The following is a 20107-nucleotide window of genomic DNA, read 5'->3' as shown; positions in this document are numbered from 1 at the left end:
GTGCAGGGAGCCTAAGAAGCCCCCTCAAACCCCAAAGCCAGCTCCAGCTCCAGCTGCTGCAGCCAGCCTTTGTTCCTCCCTGGCCTTGGCCTCCATGGCTTTCCCTGCTGCCCAGGTAAGGAAGGAAGCATCTCCCCAAGGAAAGAAAGGGTCCCCCCTCTTTGCAATCAGATCATGGGAGGCGGAGGGAAAGACCCCCCCAAAAAGGGTGCCTCTGAGCACATGCAGAGGGCAGCCCTCCCCTTGCCCCCTCTTTCATGGGTGTGTGTGCAGGGAGCACACCCCCTTTGGGCACCCTATGGAGTGTCTCTGTGTCTGTGTTGCACTCTGCACATGCTCAGAGGCACCTTTCCTGGTGGTACTTTGAAGGTGGTTAACAACAGCAACAATAACCACAACAACACGAGGGAGAAGTACCACCTGTGTGTGTGTGTGTGTGTGTGTGTTGCACTCTGTGTATGCTCAGAGGCACCTTTCTAGGCAGTATTTTGAAGCCGAAGTGGAAAGTAATCCGGGGGCAAAAGGAAACATAGGAGAGACGTGGCCCTCTCATATTTGTTGCTGTTGTGTGTTTGTTTTGTTGTGTGTTTCTTAATGTTGTTGTTGTGTGTCTTCCTGAAGTCATTTCCAAATTAATGGCAACCCTAAGGCAAGCCTTTGTTGTTGTTGTTGTTGTGTGCCTCCAAGGGATCTTTTGATTTGTGGTGACCCTAACATAGGGCTTTCTTGGCAGGTTTCTTCAGAGGAGCTTCGCTGGCAGAGGCTGAGAGAGTGCAGCCGGACCAAGGCCACTCATCCATGGCCAAGCCAGGATTCGAACCCTGGTCTCCAGAGTCTCAAACCACTATGCCACCCATAGTCTTTCTTGGCAGGGGAATTGCCACGGATATCCTCTGAGGCCAAAAGTGTGACTTGCCAATGGGTTTCCATGGCTGAACGGGGATTCGAACCCTGGTCTCCAGAGTTGCAGTCCAACGCTCCAACGCTGGCTCTACAAATCCTCAACACACTTTTGATTGCCTTCCACCTCCTGTTGGAAATGTGACAGTATTTGGCATCTTTTTGCATTTCAAAGTGCCTCTATTTGCATCCAAATACCTTGGAAATGGGTCCCAAGCCTAAAGACAACATTCATTTATGCTTCATAGGCTGCAAATGGCGGTCTACAGGCACCTGTTTTTACTCCGGAGGGACACCGCGCACCATCACTCCGGAGTAAAAAGAGCCTGGGAAAACCTGGTTCTTTTTGCGCCGCCATAGTTATGTAGCAAGTGTGCCAATGGCGTACTCATGACATAACTGGTGTGGCGCAACGTGTGGACGCTATGCATCTGTTACGTCATAATGGCGGCACCTGTGTACACAGGACACCACCATTATTGTGCTGCTGACAGGTATTATGGTTAGGGACCATGTGTTTGCCGCGTGGTCCCTAACATTAAAATGGGCACCGGCATGGCGCATTTGGGCCGTCTGTTTCAGCCCATAGACACCTTTTTAGAGCCAGCGCAGTGTAGCGGATTGAGTGCTGGACTCTGACTCTGAAGACCAGGGTTCGATTCCCTGTTCAGCCGTGGAAACCCACTGGGAGACCCTGGTCAAGGCACACTCTCTCAGCCTCAGAGGAAGGCAAAGGACAAACCCCTTCTGAACACATCTGGCCAAGAAAACCCTGCAATAGGTTGGCCTTAGAGCCACAGTACTGTATTGGTTTGAGTGTTGGACTACAGCTGTAGAGATCTGGGTTCGGTTCCTCGCTCAGCCATGTAAACCCACTGGGTGAACTTGGGAGAGTCACACTCTCTCAGCCTCAGAAAACCCTGCTATAGCTCTGCCTTAGGTCCCTGTAGTGGTTTGAGTTAGAATATTATTGTTACGGTTTATATATATACTGTATATCATATTATTATTATTTAATGTTAATAACATTATTATGTTATTTATTATTATTATTTATGTAATATTATTATTATTATTTAAATAATAAAAATAAATATAATATAAAATATAATTTATATACTAATATATTATTATTATTTAATAATAACAATAATAATAATAATAATATTATAATAATTTATTTGTATCTTGCTTTTCCTCCAAACATTTGGGATCAAAGTGGCTTACTGTCTAAAATCACAGCACACTAGGACACCTTGAGACCAGAGTTCAAATCCCAGCTCAACCGTGGAAATCCATTCTATGACCTTGGCCAAGTCACACTCTCTCAGCCTCAAACCCCCTCTGAACAAATCTTGCCAAGAAAAACCCATAAGTCAGAAAAACATTGCTGCACTGTGGAAGGCACACAGTGCAGCAATGCTCCGCCTGTGCGCATAGCCCAAGGGTAATTTTATACAACATTTCTAATAACTTTGTGCATGAAACAAAGTTTTTGTGTATATCTGAAAGCAAAAGTATCACTGTCTCAGCCGCTCAGGAAAAAGGCTTCATGTTTCTCTGAGTGAATAGGAAGAATGAAGGATAGTTTTTTGGATGCAACAGTAGCTGTTTCTATTTCTTGGGAAGAGCAGTTGTCTTGTGGCTTGTTATAAAAGACTGGAGGAGAATGACTTTTTTCTGGACTACACCTCCCAGAATCCACCAGCCAGCCTGAGCTAGGCTTTGGGTCTAGCACCCTCCTGTGGGTACCAAAATCTGGGGATGCTTAAGTCCCATTAAATACAATGGCATAGTAAAATGGTAGAGCCACCTTGGCATAGTGGTTTGAGTGTTGGGTTACGACTTTGGAGACCAGGGTTCGAATCTGGATCAGACATGGAACCCACTGGGTGACTTTGGGCAAGTCACACTCTCTCAGCCTCCTCAGGGGAAGGAAGGCAAAGGCAACCTCCTCCAAATGTATAGCACCGCATCCAGGAACCACCTCCCTAAACACCGATAGACTGTCTCTTCTCTTGTTGGCTTTGAATCCAAATTAAAGACTTCGTTGTTCTCCAAAGGATTTGGAACTTCATTTTTTAATATTGTTTTATAACTTAGGTTTGATTATCTGTATTACCAGTTTTTACCATTTTGTATTACAGTCGTATAATTTGCTTAATTACTGTATGGTCTTAGACTCTGTGGTTTTTAGACTGTACGCCATTGGCAGGTTTTAATGTTGGAATTGATGGTGTCTGTAAAGTGCCATGTAAATAAACATTAATCTTATTATTATGTTTATCCCACCTTCCTCCCAGTACAGGGACTCAAGTCTAAAACGGTCCAAGTTAAAACACTATAAAACATGCAAAATACAATTTGAAGAAACAATTAAAACGTTACGTGATTCAAATTTAAAGTTTAAAAACTCTTAAAAGCAAAAGCGCACCCATGGCATGTGAAAGCCTGGCGGCATAAAACATTATAATGGTAATAATAATAGTAGCAACAAATCTTGCCAAGAAAACTCTGTGATCGGTCTTTTCTGCCAAAGCCATTGGTGTTTATAGGAAGATTGCCGAAGTGCATGCGTTTCTCTTGGCTTTGGTTTTGAACAGAACGACTTGAAAGAAATAAAATCTCTCTTGAAATAAAAAGCTTTAGCTGATAACTGAACAAGGAAACCTGACTAGTGCAAGAAAGCAGCAGCGTTCGTATCCATCTTATAAAAATCTGGGGCGGATATAGATTAAAACTGAGCCCTTCAGCTTCCCGACTATCCTTTAAGCCGTCCTGAGGAATTTAATTGGAATGGCGAATTGTGCAATTACGTCACGCATGGAAAAGGCAGATCCTGAAGGATAAGGGCTCCTATTTGGGGCAGGCAAAGCCTTTCTGCAAAGCATTTTGCAAGCATTAGCAACATTGGTGTCTGCTGGGCACTCAGCATTTTCAGCTGACTGCCATCCCCAGAGAATGTAAGGAGTCTGAACCCATTGTCCCCAAACGATTAAACTAGGTCCCATGAAAATTCAGTTGTATGATGTTCGCCGGAGAAAATGGAGGAGTTTAATTACGGAAGGCTTTGTGCAGAGAGACTGGGGAGAGAGATTTAATACTCTCTTCTTACTGTTTTGCAGGGAAAGCAATTATTGAACTCTTTACAGATGGCATCGATTGCCTTTCATTTGGAAGACGGGGCTGTCTCAAAAACGTACTCGATGCCGCTCCAAAAACCCAATAACGTCGAGAGCGGTTCTTAACGTTCTTCCTTAATGGTCTTTTTGGCAAAAAGCCACCCATGTTCTGAGAAATATGGTTTCTCCAATCTGCTGCAAAGGCCCTGCGGGCATTAACTTCCATGACATGGTTTTCAGATTCCTTTTAGTTGTTTTATTAAAATATCGTATAATGCTGCTTTTATGGTTATATTAATTTTTTTCTTACCAATTTCTCAGCCATTTAAATGTCTCCTTCAGAGCCCAATTAGTCTTCCTTCAGCTTTTTGAAGTCCTGCTCTCTAGGAAGAGTTTATACTACGCTTTCAAAGGGGTTGCCTAAGACCATCGGAAAACGCATATTTTATATTATTATATTAATAACTGTATGGTTGGAGGTCACCGCAGCATTAGCTGTATTAAAAAGTTGCGGCATTAGGAAGGTTACGAACCACTGGTTGATAGTATGTATAGTATATCATAGGCACAGCCTAAATGTATTTGCATGTACATGGTCTCTTGCGGTTAAAGAGTCTAATTTGGTAAGATGTGATTTTTAAAAAGCATTTCCTTCCACTGAGCCTCATCCCATTCATCCCATCTTTTCCATTGAGCTCCGCAGTTTTAAAGGGATGCAAGTGAAAACCTCAGACCCTTTCTGCCAAAAGACAGATGTTTGGGGAGCAGTGGTTTCACCTGGTGTGGTCCCTACTCCCCACATCCCCTATTAACACTATTTATTATTATTATTCTTATTATTCTTATTATTATTATTTACCCGCCTCTTCCCTTCCATGGGGCAGTGGATAGCAACAATTAACATACAAACAGCGTCAGTTAAAACACACATCAATTTAAAAGGACAAATCAGATGTACACATATTAAAACAATCCCCATCTAACATTCACCATTTGAAATTCTCAATTCACAGGCGGCACTGAGATTGCATCTGCATCTGTTAAGTCTTGGGAAAAGACAGAAATCCCTTCTCTTGAAGAATGGCTGGTGAAACTGAGAGAAAAGATGAGAATGGACATTCTAACTGCGTTAATGCAGGATAGATCAATAGATTTGATAGAGGAAGAAGAGTGGAATAAAAAGTAGCAAACCGTAGAGAGAATTGTTTAATAGGGAAACATTAAAGAAAGGATTAATTGGATAAAGTAGAGGAAGATTAAGAACTAAATTGGAAATATAGGTTATAGATACAAATCAAAAAGAGTAAAGTGGATAATGATATTTGGTAGGAAATAAAAATTATGTATAAGAGGTAGTAAATAGGAAGAATAAGAAGATATAGCAGCCCCCCTTGAAATGTTCTGTTAGAAAGAGACAAATAAATACATGGTAAAAATATTAAGGTGGACTCTACCGGGAAGGAAACATCAATGTGATTTTTCAGTTTATTAGTGGCTAGTTGAAAATAATGTACGTATTGTATTGTATTGTATGTATGTATTGTGATAGGTTTGTTGTCTGTGGTTTATGTTTGGTAATATATTTTAAATTTGTAAATAAAGTTGAAAAAAATATTAAAATAATACGTCAAAGACCTCTGGCTGACGGTTGCCAACCCAGGATACTCTGTCCTTTCTTAATGATTGTGTCCCCCAGCGATGGAGCAAACCCTTGCAAAACGAGGCTGGAAGACGTTTCTTGCACTTTGGGAAGGTCAGCCAAGATCCTGATTCATTTTATTGTTTCCATAGGTGATGTTTGAGGACGTGGCGGTCTATTTTTCCCCAGCCGAGTGGGCAGAACTGGCAGAATGGCAGAAGGACCTGTACCGAGCTGTTATGGTGGAGAACTACGAGGCAGTGGCCTCCTTGGGTAAGCGTCTCTTTCCGTCCGTCTCTTGGAGGGCTTTCCTGGTTCAAAAAAAGCCCCTTGGACGCATTGGGTCGAAGGATGGAGGACAGGGGCAATCCCTCGGAGATGCTCAGGGCTGGATCTGTGTTGCAGAAATAATCCCGTTTGACACCGCTATAACTGCCGTGGCTCATTGCTGTGGAACCTTAGAATTTGTAGTTTGTCGTGACACCAGAGCTCTCTCGTTTATCTATATGGTGCCATCTATGTGCATGGTGCTTTACAAAGAGAATAAGACTATTTAAGTAATATAAAATACTAAAACACAATACTGAAATGCAATGCAAAAACACACACACACACACAAAGACGCAAAATGCAGAATAAAACAATAGTCAGTACAATTTCAGTAAAAAATATAAAGCATTAATCTGAAATTCCTAAACCTTCAAAACATGGATTTCAGAGAAACAAGTCATGCCAGACAAATCTAATCTCTTTCTTTGATAAAATTACCAGCTTGGTAGATGAAGGGAATGCTGTGGATATAGTATATCTTGATTTCAGTAAGGCCTTTGACAAGGTTTCCCATGACATTCTTGCAAACAAGCTTGTAAAATGTGTGCTAGACAAAGGAACTGTTACATGGATCTGTAATTGGTTGACCGGCCGAACGCAAGGGGTGTTCAACAATGGCTCCTTTTCATCCTGGAGAGAAGTGACCAGTGGGGTCCCACAGGGCTCTGTCCTGGGCCCAGTGCTATTCAACATCTTTATCAGTGACTTGGAGGACAGAATTGGGGGAATACTTATCAAATTTGCAGATGACACCAAATTAGGAGGAATAGCTAATACCCCAGAGGACAGGATCAACATTCAAAATGGTCTGAATAGACTAGAAAGCTGGGCCAAAGCTAACAAAATGAAATTCAACACAGAGAAATGTAAGGTACTGCACTTAGGGCGGAAAAATGAAATGCACAGATATAGGATGGGAGACACATGGCTGAATGAAAGTACATGTGAAAGGGATCTGGGAGTCCAAATAGACCACAAATTGAACATGAGTCAACAGTGCGATGCGGCAGCTAAAAAGGCCAATGCAATTTTAGACTGCATCAATAGAAGTATAGTGTCTAGATCAAGAGAAGTAATAGTGCCACTGTATTCTGCTTTGGTCAGACCCCACCTAGAATATTGTGTCCAGTTCTGGGCGCCACACTTCAAAAAGGACATTGAGAAACTGGAGTGTGTCCAAAGGAGGGCGACTGAAATGGTGAAGGGTCTGGAAACCATGTCCTATGAGGAACGACTCAGGGAGCTGGGGATGTTTAGCCTGGAGAAGAGAAGGTTAAGAGGTGATATGATAGCCCTGTTTAAACATTTGAAAGGATGTCATATTGAGGAGGGAGCAAGCTTGTTTTCTGCTGCTCCGGAGAACAGGACCCTGATAAATGGATGCAAGCTCCAGGAAAAGAGATTCCAGCTCAACATTAGGAAGAACTTCCTGACAGTAAGGGCTGTTCGACAGTGGAACACACTCCTTCCGCAGAGATTATAGTGGAGTCTCCTTCTTTGGAGGTCTTTAAGCAGAGGCTGGATCTGTCAATGGGGATACTTTGATTTAGATTTCCTGCATGGCAGGAGGTTGGACTGGATGGCCCTTGTGGTCTCTTCCAACTCTATGATTCTATGATTTGAGATATCTTGCAAAACTATAAATCCCAGGATTCCATAGGGCTGAGCCATGAAAAGTAAAGCAGTGCCAAACTGCATTATTTCTGCAGTTCAGATGCTGTCCAGGTTGAAGGGATGAGGAACTCTTTCAAATTATGAGTTAACAAAAAGGTGTCACGCCTTTAAACAGAAAATTTGTCACCAGCGGCAGAAATAACCTGGAAAGAATAGGGAGATTTACTCTCTCCTTTTCTGTCAGTTCTGCTCATTGTATATGCTCAGTAAGGGATTCTGGTCCAATCCACACTGCAGAAATAATCCAGTTTGAGACCGCTTTAACTACCCTGGCTCAATGTTAGTGAATTTTGCTTTGATCCCTTGGGAGAGGTGGAAAAATAGAAATAAAACCTATTATTATTATTATTATTATTATTATTATTATTAAATCTGGGAATTTTGCCTTCTCTGTCAGAGAGCTCTGGTGCCACAGTAAGCCAAATTCCCAGGATTCCTTTGCACTGAGCAAGGGGCAGTTAAAGTGGTCTCAAACTGGATTATTTCTGCAGTATGGACTGGCCCTCTGCTGAAGTCTGTTCTGTCTGTTGTGGGCAGGTACACACATTTAGAGCAGGGTCGAGGAGAATCCCACTCTTTCCCAGCTTGAGCTTTATTGCGTTGTTTCCGGTAGACACACACTGTTGCAAACCAACCGTAAACACCTGTGCTTCTCTGGGCCTTCTTCACAATCCTCTGAATGCTGATGCTGCTGAAAAACATCCAGCCAGATGGAGGAGATGGTGGGGAAAGGGAGCACCCCACACCGGGTGACACCTTCACTGGTGATGCCACACTGGCCAGGAGGTGGCCCCCAGAAGGTGGCCAACCTGAGAAGTTCTGGGGAGGGATATAGGGCCAGAAGATGGGAGGAAAGGGGGCAACGTGCCTTGGATGGGCGCAAAGGTGTTGCTTCATGTTCTCTCCTTCTTCTCCCTTCCCTGGCAGGGCATCTGGCTGCCAAACCGGAGCTCATCTTCAAGATTGAGCAAGAAGACGACCCATGCCTTCTGGAGACCCCAGAGACCCACAAGTGGAGGAGGCCCCCCAGCCCCTGGCTGGGTGAGTAGGTGGGGGGCATTTTGGGGGACCAGAACCAGCAATGGGGAGTTGGGGGCAGTGCATGACAATGTTGAAAGACCATTTTAGTTCCCCCAAAGTCCTGTAACTACCAAACTGTGTGTGTATCTCTGATTAAAAACTGGAGCGTTCCTGGGGAAGACTTTCCTTATGGTGCTTTCATTATGGTGGCAATTTAAAATTATTATATAATAGCTGTATATTATTATAGTGAGAGCCAGCACAGAACAGTGGTTTGAGTGTTTGGTTTAGGATTCTGGGAGACCAGGATTCGAATCCCTACTCAGCTGTAGAGACTCCCTGGATGAACCTGGGCAAAGTCACACACTCTCAGCCTCAAGAGAAGGACATTGCAAACCCTCTCTGAACAAATCTTGCCAAGGAAACCCTATGACAGGGTCACCATAAGTTAAAGTTAAGTGAAAGGCACACAGTAAATAATTACTACAACTTATAGTATTGCTACATAAATGTATAATATATTATATATATATATAATATTTTATATACAATACATACATATATATGTGTTTGTGTGTGTATAAATGTATAAAACACATATATATTTATAATAATGTATGCTTTATAAAGATAATATAAATAAATATTTGTAAAAATAATGTATAATATATAAAGATATATACATAGATAACTCTATCTCTACCCAGAAGGACGAAGTTCGCAGTTTAGGAGTACTTCTGGACTCGTCTCTGCAGTTGACATCTCAAATAGATGCAACGGTCAGAAGTGCTTGCTATCAACTTCGGTTGATACGCCAACTGCGACCCTATCTGGGCCAAAGGGACCTTGAAACTGTGGTAAACGCTCTGGTAACCTCTCGTCTAGATTTCTGTAATGCGCTCTACATGAGGCTACCCTTGTACCAAGCCCGGAAGCTTCAGCTAGTACAGAATACTGCAGCCAGATTGATCACCAGAGCATCCAGGTTTGACCATATAACACCTATTCTGAAAGATCTCCACTGGCTGCCTATTGGCTTCCGAGCGCAATACAAGGTGTTGGTTATCACCTATAAAGCCCTATATGGCTTGGGCCCGAGTTACTTGAGGGACCGCATCTCCCCATATAATCCGCCCCACACACTTAGGACATCCGGGAAGAACCTGTTGGAAATTCCATCTTCCAAATACGTTGTTACATCCCAGATGGCCTTTTCAGTGGTGGCCCCACAAATCTGGAATGGTCTTTCCGAGGAACTCCGTCTTGTGACCCCCCTGGAAACATTTAAAAAGAGGCTCAAAACCTTCCTCTTCTGTCTAGCCTTCCCCGCTGAAAAATGAAGTTGTGCACTCCGAATCCCATTGACTCTCTGCCTTACTCTCTTGAATGATTGTTTTTTAGATTTTATATAATTTGTATTTTGCATTTTATCTATTTTATGAGATGTTGTAACGGTTTTATTGGTCTGTTAACCGCTTTGATCTATGGAAAAGCGGTATACAAATAAAATTTATTATTATTATTATTATTGCCAACACACACACATACATCTATATATATATATATATGCATATAATAATGTATAATAATTATACATTATATAATAAATAAAATGATGTAATACAAGTTGCTATGAGCCAGTGTGGCGTAGCAGTTTAAGCATAGGACTAGGATTCTGGTGACTGGGGTTCGAGTCCCCACTCAGCCATGGAAACCCACTGTGACCTTGAGTAAGTCACCCCTCTCAGCCCCAGAATACTTGTGATAGGGTTGCGATAAGTTGCAAATGACCTGAAGACACACAGCAACAAAAACAACAAGTACAGGTTGAGTATCTCTTATCCAAAATGCTCAGGAACAGGTGTGTTTTGGTATTTGGAGGTTGCTGGGACTAAATTTCCATTTCATTTTAACTTGGCCACGGCACCTCTATGAAGAGTGTGGGTGGCCCTGCAGGTTGTAAATCCCACCTCCTCTCACTTTAATGTCCCTGTCTTACGTGTGCCAGATCCTACCTCTGCTCTTTCAACCCTTTTTGACGACCCACTCTTTTGTTCTAAATTAGAACTAGAACCCATTAATTCTATACCCATTAAACCTATTAAAACTGTACCCAGGTTCTGGGTATAGTTTAGAGCAGTTGGAAGAGTGGGTCATCAAAAAGCACATCATTGAAAAGCAAGGGGCATCTGTTGTCAAAAAAAAAGGAAATTTTCCAATCTGTGGATTGGGCTGTTTGCTCTGGAAGATACTTTTAGTCTCTGAGGGTCTTTTCCAATCCGTGATAGTGGGATTCTCTTTCTTTCTCTCGTTCCCTTCCTTTCCAGCAGGAGATGGGATCAGGATGGAAGATGAAGAAGAAAGCGAAGGGCCAGGAATGAAACAGCTGCCTATAGCACACCGAAAGAGGGGGAGGAAGTCCCGCCCTTCCGGAACGGAGAAGCCTGTGACACGTGCCACAAATGCCATTCCCAAACCTCAGGACACTAGCCTCCCACGGATGCCGCTGAAGGCAAACCCACCCAAATGCCCCGAGTGCGGGAAGAGCTTCTTAAGCAACGTGGCCATGACCATCCACATCCGGACCCACACAGGCGAGCGCCCCTTCAAGTGCCACCTCTGCCCCAAGGGTTTTCCCTCCATGGGAGACCTCAAGCGCCACATCAAGACCCACTTGCGCAAGAAGGACCTCCCGCCAAGCAGTGCCAGCCCCAAGACCAAGAAATGCCTCACCGCCAAGTTGCAGCTTCTGCGCCAGTTGGGGGCTGCCCCAGGCCCCAAGAAGCCGCACATCTGCGACCAGTGCGGGAAGAGCTTCAGCAAGAAGCGGGACTTGCGGAAACACCACGGGATCCACTCAACGGAGAGGCCCTTCTCCTGCCTGGAGTGTGGAAGAAGTTTCCGGCTGAAGCAGATCCTGGTGGCCCACATGAAGGTCCATGCTGGGGAGCGGCCTTTCTCCTGCGATCAGTGCGGGAAGCGCTTCATCCAGAAGCACCACGTGGAGAGCCACCAGCGGGTCCACACAGGCGAGAAGCCCTTTGCCTGCACCACCTGCGGGAAGCGCTATGCCCAGAAACAGCCCCTCATCAGCCACTTGCGGGTCCACACCGGAGAGCGGCCCTATGCCTGTGGCGAGTGCGGGAAGACCTTCCGGAACCAGCCGACCTTGACCATCCATAACCGGATGCACACTGGCGAGCGGCCCTACCGCTGCTTGCTGTGCGGCAAGACCTGCAGCCAGATGCAGCATCTGAAGAGCCACCAGCGGGTCCACCGCGGAGAACAACATCTCCTGGTATCTGGTGACATGAAAGCCCTGGCCTTGAAGAAAGCCCGGGAGATGCAGGAGAAACCCTACCAGTGTCCCAAGTGCGAGAAACGCTTCCGGGACAAGATGATCATGCAGACCCACCTGCAAACCCACGAGGAAAAGACTCCACTGAGATGTGGGCCCATTTCAAGCAAAACAGGTCCTGGACTGAACATGCCTCTTTCTGTCCAGACATTAATGCCCCTATCACTAGACTCAAAATCCTCTGGCAAAGGGACGGGTGCGAGACAGAAGCATCATCAGAAGCAGGTGTAACAGAGATGCTGCATTGGGCAAATGTTCTGTCAACTGCACTGACTGCAGCTGGAAATTCACACAGGTGATATATCTCACCCTGCATCAGAGGAGCCATACATGAGAGGACCCTGCTTCTGTTGGTGGAGAAGGACATAGTGGTGCATTTAAGGAAATCCTTGTAGCCCTGGCATTTTGTGTAGAGCTAAGTAAGTCCTCAAGTGCATGATGCAACGTTTCAGGTTACACAACTATCTTAGAATCGTAGAATCATAGAGGTGGAAGAGACTCAAGGGCCATCTTCTTCTGATGAGGTGCAGAAAAGCCTTTATATCCATTGCTGGGAAGAGAAAAGTACAGTCGGCCCTCCATATCCACAAATTCTGCATCCATAAATTCCATCATCCACGGCTTGAAAATATTCTGGGGGTTTTGGCCCAAGAAAGTAACCTTTCCAAGAACTATGTCCGCTCTTTGTCTACAGTGGAGTCAGTCCACAAGGTTTGAAGAGGCATGTTGTGGCCTCCAGTCTAATACAGATGGCCCTCCATATCCACGCATTTATCATCCATGGATTCAAGCATCCACATATTGAAAATATTGCAAAAAGTATAAATTCCAAAAAGCAAGCATTGATTTTGCTATTTTATGTAAGGGACACCATTTTACTATGCCACTGTATTTAATTGAACCTGACTATCCACAGATTTTAGTATCCATGGAGGGTCCTGGGACCAAACTGCAGCGGACTGAATGTTTTGACCTAGGGCTTATAAACTTATTTTTCAAATTTATTTCCAAATAAACACACATACATACTCATATAAAACCCTTCATCCTGTGTTGGGATTCCAGTTGATCCAAACTCAATAGATTGACACCTTTTCTCTCCTCCTTCCACTCTTTTAAAATTCTCTGGATCTGGTATGGTTACTATGAACAGGGAAATCTTCTAAGCTCTGGAACTAGCAGGGTTTCATCCAGCAATCCTGAATTACTCTTACAAAAGGGTTTTTATCGCAGACTGTCTTACATGGAGAAATGCCCTGCAGGAACAGAAAACATGTATGTTTGGTAGGAAAGAACATGTATGGAAAGAAAGAAGAGCAGCATCCAGCTAGGTAGACTTTCTAGCCAAGAAACTGGGAATTTGTGGCCTGGTGGTATGGCTCCCAGCATCCCCCCATTGGCTAGGGCTGATGGGAGCTGCAGTCCCTCACCTATACCTGCTTTAGCCTCACTGAAATGTATTTTAAGAGGGCCATTGGGTAGCTGAAGGCCTTACCCTCCAAAGACCCTGTAGTCAATTGGCTTTTTAAATTCCATGTGGAAGTTGATCATTTGCAAGTGTGTCAGAGAGGCTTTTGTGATATTATAATCTGTGATTATATAAAACCTTCTCTTTGCAATGCTTCAAGGAAGTTTTGTCTTATACTGCGATATGACCATGCCTCCAAGATGCCCAGGGTTTACATTTTTCCAAAGGATAATTCGAGCAAATCAGCACCCATTAGTTCACATTTTCTACAGCAAGGGAGGACAAAGTGTGGCCCCCAGGGAATAATCCCCCCCAAAAAAAACTAATTTGCCCCAAATTCCTTCTCTAGGGGATGATAGCATTTTTATCACACTTTGTGGCTCTCTAGGACTACATCTGCACTGGAGAAATAATGCAGTTTGACACTGCTTTAATTGAAAATTTCTCAGTGCTATAGATTTCTGGGATCTGTGGTTAATGAAGAAGAAAATACTAACTAGGAGAGGCTGCAGCATTTTGCTTTTGCTTGACCCTGCTGGGAAAGGCAAGGCCCCACTTACTCCTTTCCCCCTTGCTGGGTAAAGTGAGTGCAAAGCGCTGTGCTTTTTGTGTTTTAAACTCAGTTTGCAGCCATTGAGAAAAGCCAAGAGAAATTGAGAAAGTTGGAGGAGAAAGTAGGACATTTTAAAAGCATTTTTAAAAGTGGGAAGACAAAAGATTACCCAGGTCTGTTCCTGCCAAATCAGGTCACTTGGTGGGTATATATTTCCCATTTTTTTGCAGCTTCTTTCAGCTCAGAGACACTGGGAAGAAGAACACAATTCTGCAGTCAAACATGGATACACAGACACAGACACACACACCTCTGATAGCTCTCTTATCTATAATTTGGAAGGAATGCATTACAGAGAATGTAGTTAACTGTAGCATTTTGGGTCATGAGAGTTTAATGAAGTTACATTTCAAGTGTAAAATAATAAAAGCAGAATTGCTTTATTGCTCTCAAAAATATGTTTACAGCCTTGGTTTAAACTGAGCGTTCTTTTTAAAGCTTTTACATGATGGTAAAATATCCTCTTGGACCTAATAAAGCTATCTGAACTTGCCGTTGCAATTGTGGTGCATTGTTTTTTCAGTCTGAAGATTTAAAAGCAAAGCAAGAAAAATGCAAAGGATTCTTGGTAGGAAACTTTACCAGTTTATTGGCTCTCAGTGGCCTTGGAGCTCAGAGATGAATTGGTTTATAGACTCCGTGGGAGACGGAAAATTCAGAAAATATGGCAGGTAGGTATCTTGGACCTCTTCCCAGTATGTTTTCCTTTCCACTTTGAAACCATGCGATTCTTGCTGTTGTCTGTCTGTGATGAGATATTTTGGGTTTTATTGCCAGTGGCATACCTAGAATATTTGACACTTGGGGCAATTGCTTTTAGCACACACTCCTCCTCTCTTCAACAGCTTTTTCCCTGTCTGGTGAAGCTGCTGGCCAGGCAGCAAAGGCAGGAGATGCGCTTTCCCACCTGGACAGCAGGAAGCCAAACACAGAAGGCAGCCCTCAATCTTTCACACCAGCATGGTCCACACTCCCCAAATAACACCCTTGCCTTTAGCTTGGTTCCTACCATTGGCTCCTGTAAGAAAGAAGGTTCAGATTTGTGACCAGCAGGAATGTATCTAAGAGATGTAGGGGATTATTATTATTATTATTATTATTATTATTATTATTATTAAACTTTATTTCTAAAGCGCTGTAATTATACACATATGAGAATCATAGGATCATAGAGTTGGAAGAGACCCTCAAGGGGCCATCCAGTCCAACCCCCTTTTGCTATGCAGGAAGACACAAAGCATCCCCAAGAGATGGCCATCCAGCCTCTGTTTAAAGACCTTCAAAGAAGGAGACTCCACCACTCTCCAAGGGAGTGTCTTCCGTTTTCCAAACAGCTCTTACTGTCAGATAGTTCCTCCTAATGTTGAGTTGGAATCTCTTTTCCTGGAGCTTGCATCCATTGTTCATTATTCTCTGGAGCCACAGAAAACAAGGTTGCTCCCTCCTCAGTATGACATCCCTTCAAGTATTTAAACAGGGCTATCCTATTACCCTAAGGGTAACCTTCTCTTCTCCAGGCTAAACATTCCCAGCTCCCTAAGTCGTTTATGGTTTCCAGACCCTTCACCATTTTAGTTGCCCTCCTTTGGACACGCTCCATCTTCTCAACATCCAGGACTGGACACAGTATTCCAGGTGAGGCCTGACCAAAGCAGAATAGAGGGGCAGTATTACTTCCCTCCATCTAGATACTATGCTCCTATTGATGCAACTTAAAATTGCATTGGCTTTCTTAGCTGCCGCATTACACTGTTGGCTCATGTTGAAAGATTTCCCTTTTGGTCACCTTCCTCTGGACATCCAGCAGCTTCTCAACATCCTTTGTGAATTGTGGTGCCCAGAACTGGTAATAGTATCCCATTGCTCTTCAAATGAAAATTCTTGTTCCCCAATTAAATTTCCCTACAGTCTGCAAACATCTAGTATTGCAAAGTGTGAAACATTGAAACCCATTCACCCAAAAAGTCTTAAGTTTGCTGTGTTTGCCTTCCTTTATTTACTTTGCCCAGCCCTTTTCTTTGGATGCCTAAACATTGCCCAAAATCCCATTAGGGACTTGCATCTTTGAAATTGGACTTCTATCTACACAGACTAGGAGTGAACAGTTTTACAATATCTGTATGCAGCAAGAGGTTGCTGTTATGTTACTATGTAGGGGAGCCAGTAAAGTGACCAATGTGCATTGGAACACAACTAGGGAGTACCAATGTGCAAGAGTAGAGCCCAATGTACATTGGAGCACTCCTGCCAGTGTCTCACTATGCATTTTCACAATTTGCTGAGATTCCCTAGCATTTCTGCTACATAGCTAAGTGAACCAGAGCAGGAGGGGGTTCCAGAGCCATACGTCTCAGACAGAGCAATGCAGGAAAGGCTCTGGCAGAGAGTCCTGCTGCCCATCCAGATACAGAAGACCCCTTACCCCTATCTACCTTCACCAAGCGGAGACACAAAGGGAGGGCTTGAGGAGGTCTCAGAGGATTTGTAGGAAGCAGCAATTAATTCTGCTGATCTATACATTCTCAGCCATGTCCTCAAGGAGTTGTTGGAGATTATTGGACCTCCCTGGCTCCCCATCATGGTCCTGAACTCTCTGCTTGACCTGGACTGCGGAGGATATTTGGGCCGACTGGCTACAACTCTTTATTTGCTATAAACTTTCAAGGAGCAGCACGGGTCCATCAACCACGACTTAGAGAGTATAAGGAGATCATTGTTTGTGAGAGTAAACAGTCCATCACCAATCTAGATTTTTAAACCAGTGCTTTTGGTGAGTTAACTAATACGCTGTGTTCTTCCCACAGTAGAAGAAGCTATGACAAAGGTGTGTCTGCACTCTGTATGTGCAATTTATCACTTTAACTGCGATGGCTCCATCCTACAAAATCCTGGGATTAGTAGTTTTGTCAGGCTCCAGCACTCTTTGGGAAGGCAAAAAAACTTTGTAAAACTATAAATCCCAGGTTTCTTTAGGATGAAGCTTCAGCACTTGGAAGTGTCCAACTGCGTCATTTTGACAGTGTAGATCAGTGATTCCCAAACTTTGGTCTTCCAGGTGTTTTGGACTTCAACTCCCAGGAGACCCAGACACCTTGGCCAACAGTCAGGAGTTCTGGGAGCTGAAGTCCAAAACACCTGCATATGTTGAACCAGGATGCTATTCGTCTAAAGTTTTTTGGGATTTAAGGTTTGTATTTACTAAAGCAAAGTAAGTGCTCAGCCGTAAACTTTTCTGTGACTGCGCTTGTATCAGCTGCGTAGCAATCAGTCTTTGGCTGTCTTTGGGACAGATGCGTTCCTCCCAAAGCAATTCCAACATGCAGGCAGCCACATGGCATCAATGGCCATGATTCTGCTTCTCTGCCTCGCTATTCCCAAGCAGACTGTTTTTCTTTTCTTTTTTTCAGTTTATTTTCTTTTATTTAATGGATTGCCATAATTGCACAATTGTGCTAAAAGTAAAAATAAATAAAAATACAGACTGAAAGGCATGCAAGGAAGGGCATAGGGCAGGGAAGCAGGGCTATGGAGGGCAGTGGGTGGAACAGAAGCTGCACCGTGGCAATTTGGAAGAGATGCGCAATATAATGACCATTCCCAACCCAGTATGTTTGCATTGCCTAGACTAACATGGTTATGGCCCTTTATGTGTGATAAAGTCCGTAGAGGGCAATGCCCCTATTTTGCCCCCTTCCTGGTGTCCAGTGCACATCTCAGCTGTTGAAAATCCATTGGGAGTGTGAACAAAATATGCATCAGCCATAAAACAAAATAGAACACTATAGTATTTGGAAGGTGGACTGTTGCCAAGCTGAAAAAGTAACTTGCTACATCACTTTTTGTGCTTCTCATTTGGTTTTCTGTTAGTTGCTCTTACTTTTTCAGAGAAAAATTCTAGGATGTTAAGAAAGCAAAAAAATAAAAATAAAATCCATTTAAAAGTAACCTTTGAAAATACCTTGAAGCCATTAATCACAATGGCAGCTGGTGGCTTTGCAATGGCAGCTAGAGCGTTGAATCCTCTCTGCATTCTACTCTGAAATTTAAAGGCGCTAAATCTATTTTGGGGGTGATTTTCCACCCCTTAGGTATCACCTTTAGAGTTCAGGCCAAAAAGTGGTGTATATTAATTTCTTTACTGATGTGGAAACCACCAGCCACTTCTGACTGCAACTCCTAGCATCCCTCACCACTGTCAATGCTTGCTAGCTGTTGATGGGAGTTGCGATCCTGTAATATCTGGAGAGCTGCAGAGTTCCCATCCCTGCTGCAAAGAGAAGTTGCAAAGACATATCATGCAATGCAATTCTTTCCATGTTTTCTGCTAACACCCAGGAGAGGTGGAGACATTTGGGAATTAGAAAACCAATCTCCCCAGCGTTATTTCCCGAAATTATTTATTCACAGTACATTTGTTTTTTAAAAAAGAAAGAAAAACCACCACCACCACCACCACTACTAGTGCATTAAATTTCTCTCCGGATTCCTATCAGGCTCTACCTAAGATTCAAGACTCTCATGTCCGGTGATATATCTCATTCTTGGCTCAAGGCCTTGGACCTTAGGGTTTGCATTCTGGACAGAAACATCCCATGCACCATGTCTTCCAGCTTGTAGAAAGCCTGGAACATGTTGGAGGATGCGGAGTGACACTCGAAACAGCGTCTCAGTTTGGCTAAACTCTCCATGACTTCTGCCTGAGTGGGGCAGGGCACCAAAGAGAAGCTGTCCATCTTCTCCTCCTCCTCCTCTTCTTCCTCCGGCTCTTCTCCCATTTCACACACAACTTCCTGACCCTCCTGGATCTCAGGTCCTTCTTGGTCCCCAAAACACTCCAGCCCTTCATCCATCGAAACAAACTGCTTGAACTGTTCTTGGTTCTTGAACCCCAGAGCTCGAACCACGTCTGCGGAAGGAGCCAGGAGTCTGCTTGGATTTGCGACAAAACCAGCCACTTGGTAACCACTCGTGATAGTCTGCGGGCAAACCTCGGACCAGGCTTGGACAGCCAAATGCACAGCATCCAGAAGCGTCAGGCGCTCAGAGAGCCTGCTCCTCGACATGGAAGCTCTTCCGTTGAATGCCACGACCAGACGGGTGAGCATTCTCCGCCGATAGTGGCACTTAAAGGCCTGGATCACCCCTTGCTCGAGAGGATGGCATCTGGAAGGGTTCGGAGGCATGAAAACCATCTTGACGTTGGAGAGCTCAGCCGGCAGATGCGCAGCGCATGGGGCTAAGAAAAGCACCACGTGCCTCTGTGTGCTTTTCACGTCTTCGTTGAAAGCCCAGAGCCATTCACTGAAAATGGTGGCCGTCATCCAAGCCTTGTGGTGGGTTCTGTACGTTGTTGGCGGCAAGTCCTGCGGGACACCAAACCCTGGGCAGCCCGACGGTCTTCGCGCCTTGCCCACAATCAGGGGGTCCCTTTTATCGGAGGCGTCCATGTTGGCACAGAGCAGAACCGTGAGCCTGTCTTTGTCTTCTTCCTTTTTCTCTGAAGCCAAACCCTCTGGGGTTGCTCTGAACAAGAGGCCAACCTCACTACAAGCATAGACATTGGGGGGATCATACTTTCTCAGGATATCAGGGAGGATGGTGCTTTTCCAGCACTCTTCCTCCATTGCTTCGCCATTCGGTTTCTCTACTGGAGGCTGCTCAACCTTCTGCCTTGGTTTGCAGCTGCTCAGCCAACCCAAATTTGCACCCAGCGGCGGCCTCCTGACCGCATCGGCCAAAAGTCTGGACTTCTCTTGCAATTGCATCCCGTTGGCAGATCCGCCGCTCCTCTCAAACCATTGTAAAAGGGAGGCGTCACCATGCAGGCCCTTCTCCTCCATCTTGCGTTTGCGCCCTGGGTTGCCATTCTTGAACCATTCGGCCAGGATGCGCTCTTTGTTCTTGATGATGCGGCAGATCTGGGGCTGGGAGACCCCGAATCTTTTGGCGAGTTCGCTCTGGGAGACTTTGGGCCCTTCTAACA

At 44.3% G+C, this 20107-nt stretch overlaps 1 pseudogene across 1 annotated transcript; it reads left to right on the top strand.

Annotated features, from left to right (window-relative positions):
- Nucleotides 1-14584, top strand: LOC149310160 (uncharacterized; annotated as a pseudogene). The gene is made up of 4 exons (XR_016281984.1): nucleotides 1-115; nucleotides 5814-5934; nucleotides 8593-8706; nucleotides 11013-14584. The product of XR_016281984.1 is annotated as an uncharacterized LOC149310160 (transcript).
- Nucleotides 14585-20107: the final 5523 nt, after the last annotated feature.

This window comes from Sceloporus occidentalis, unplaced genomic scaffold (genome assembly GCF_023333645.1).
Source record: "Sceloporus occidentalis isolate IW3139 unplaced genomic scaffold, rSceOcc1.0.p SCAF_7, whole genome shotgun sequence".
Lineage (NCBI taxonomy): Eukaryota > Metazoa > Chordata > Lepidosauria > Squamata > Phrynosomatidae > Sceloporus > Sceloporus occidentalis.
Note: the sequence above shows the minus strand (reverse complement) of the source record. Positions and strands in the feature narration are given on the sequence as shown.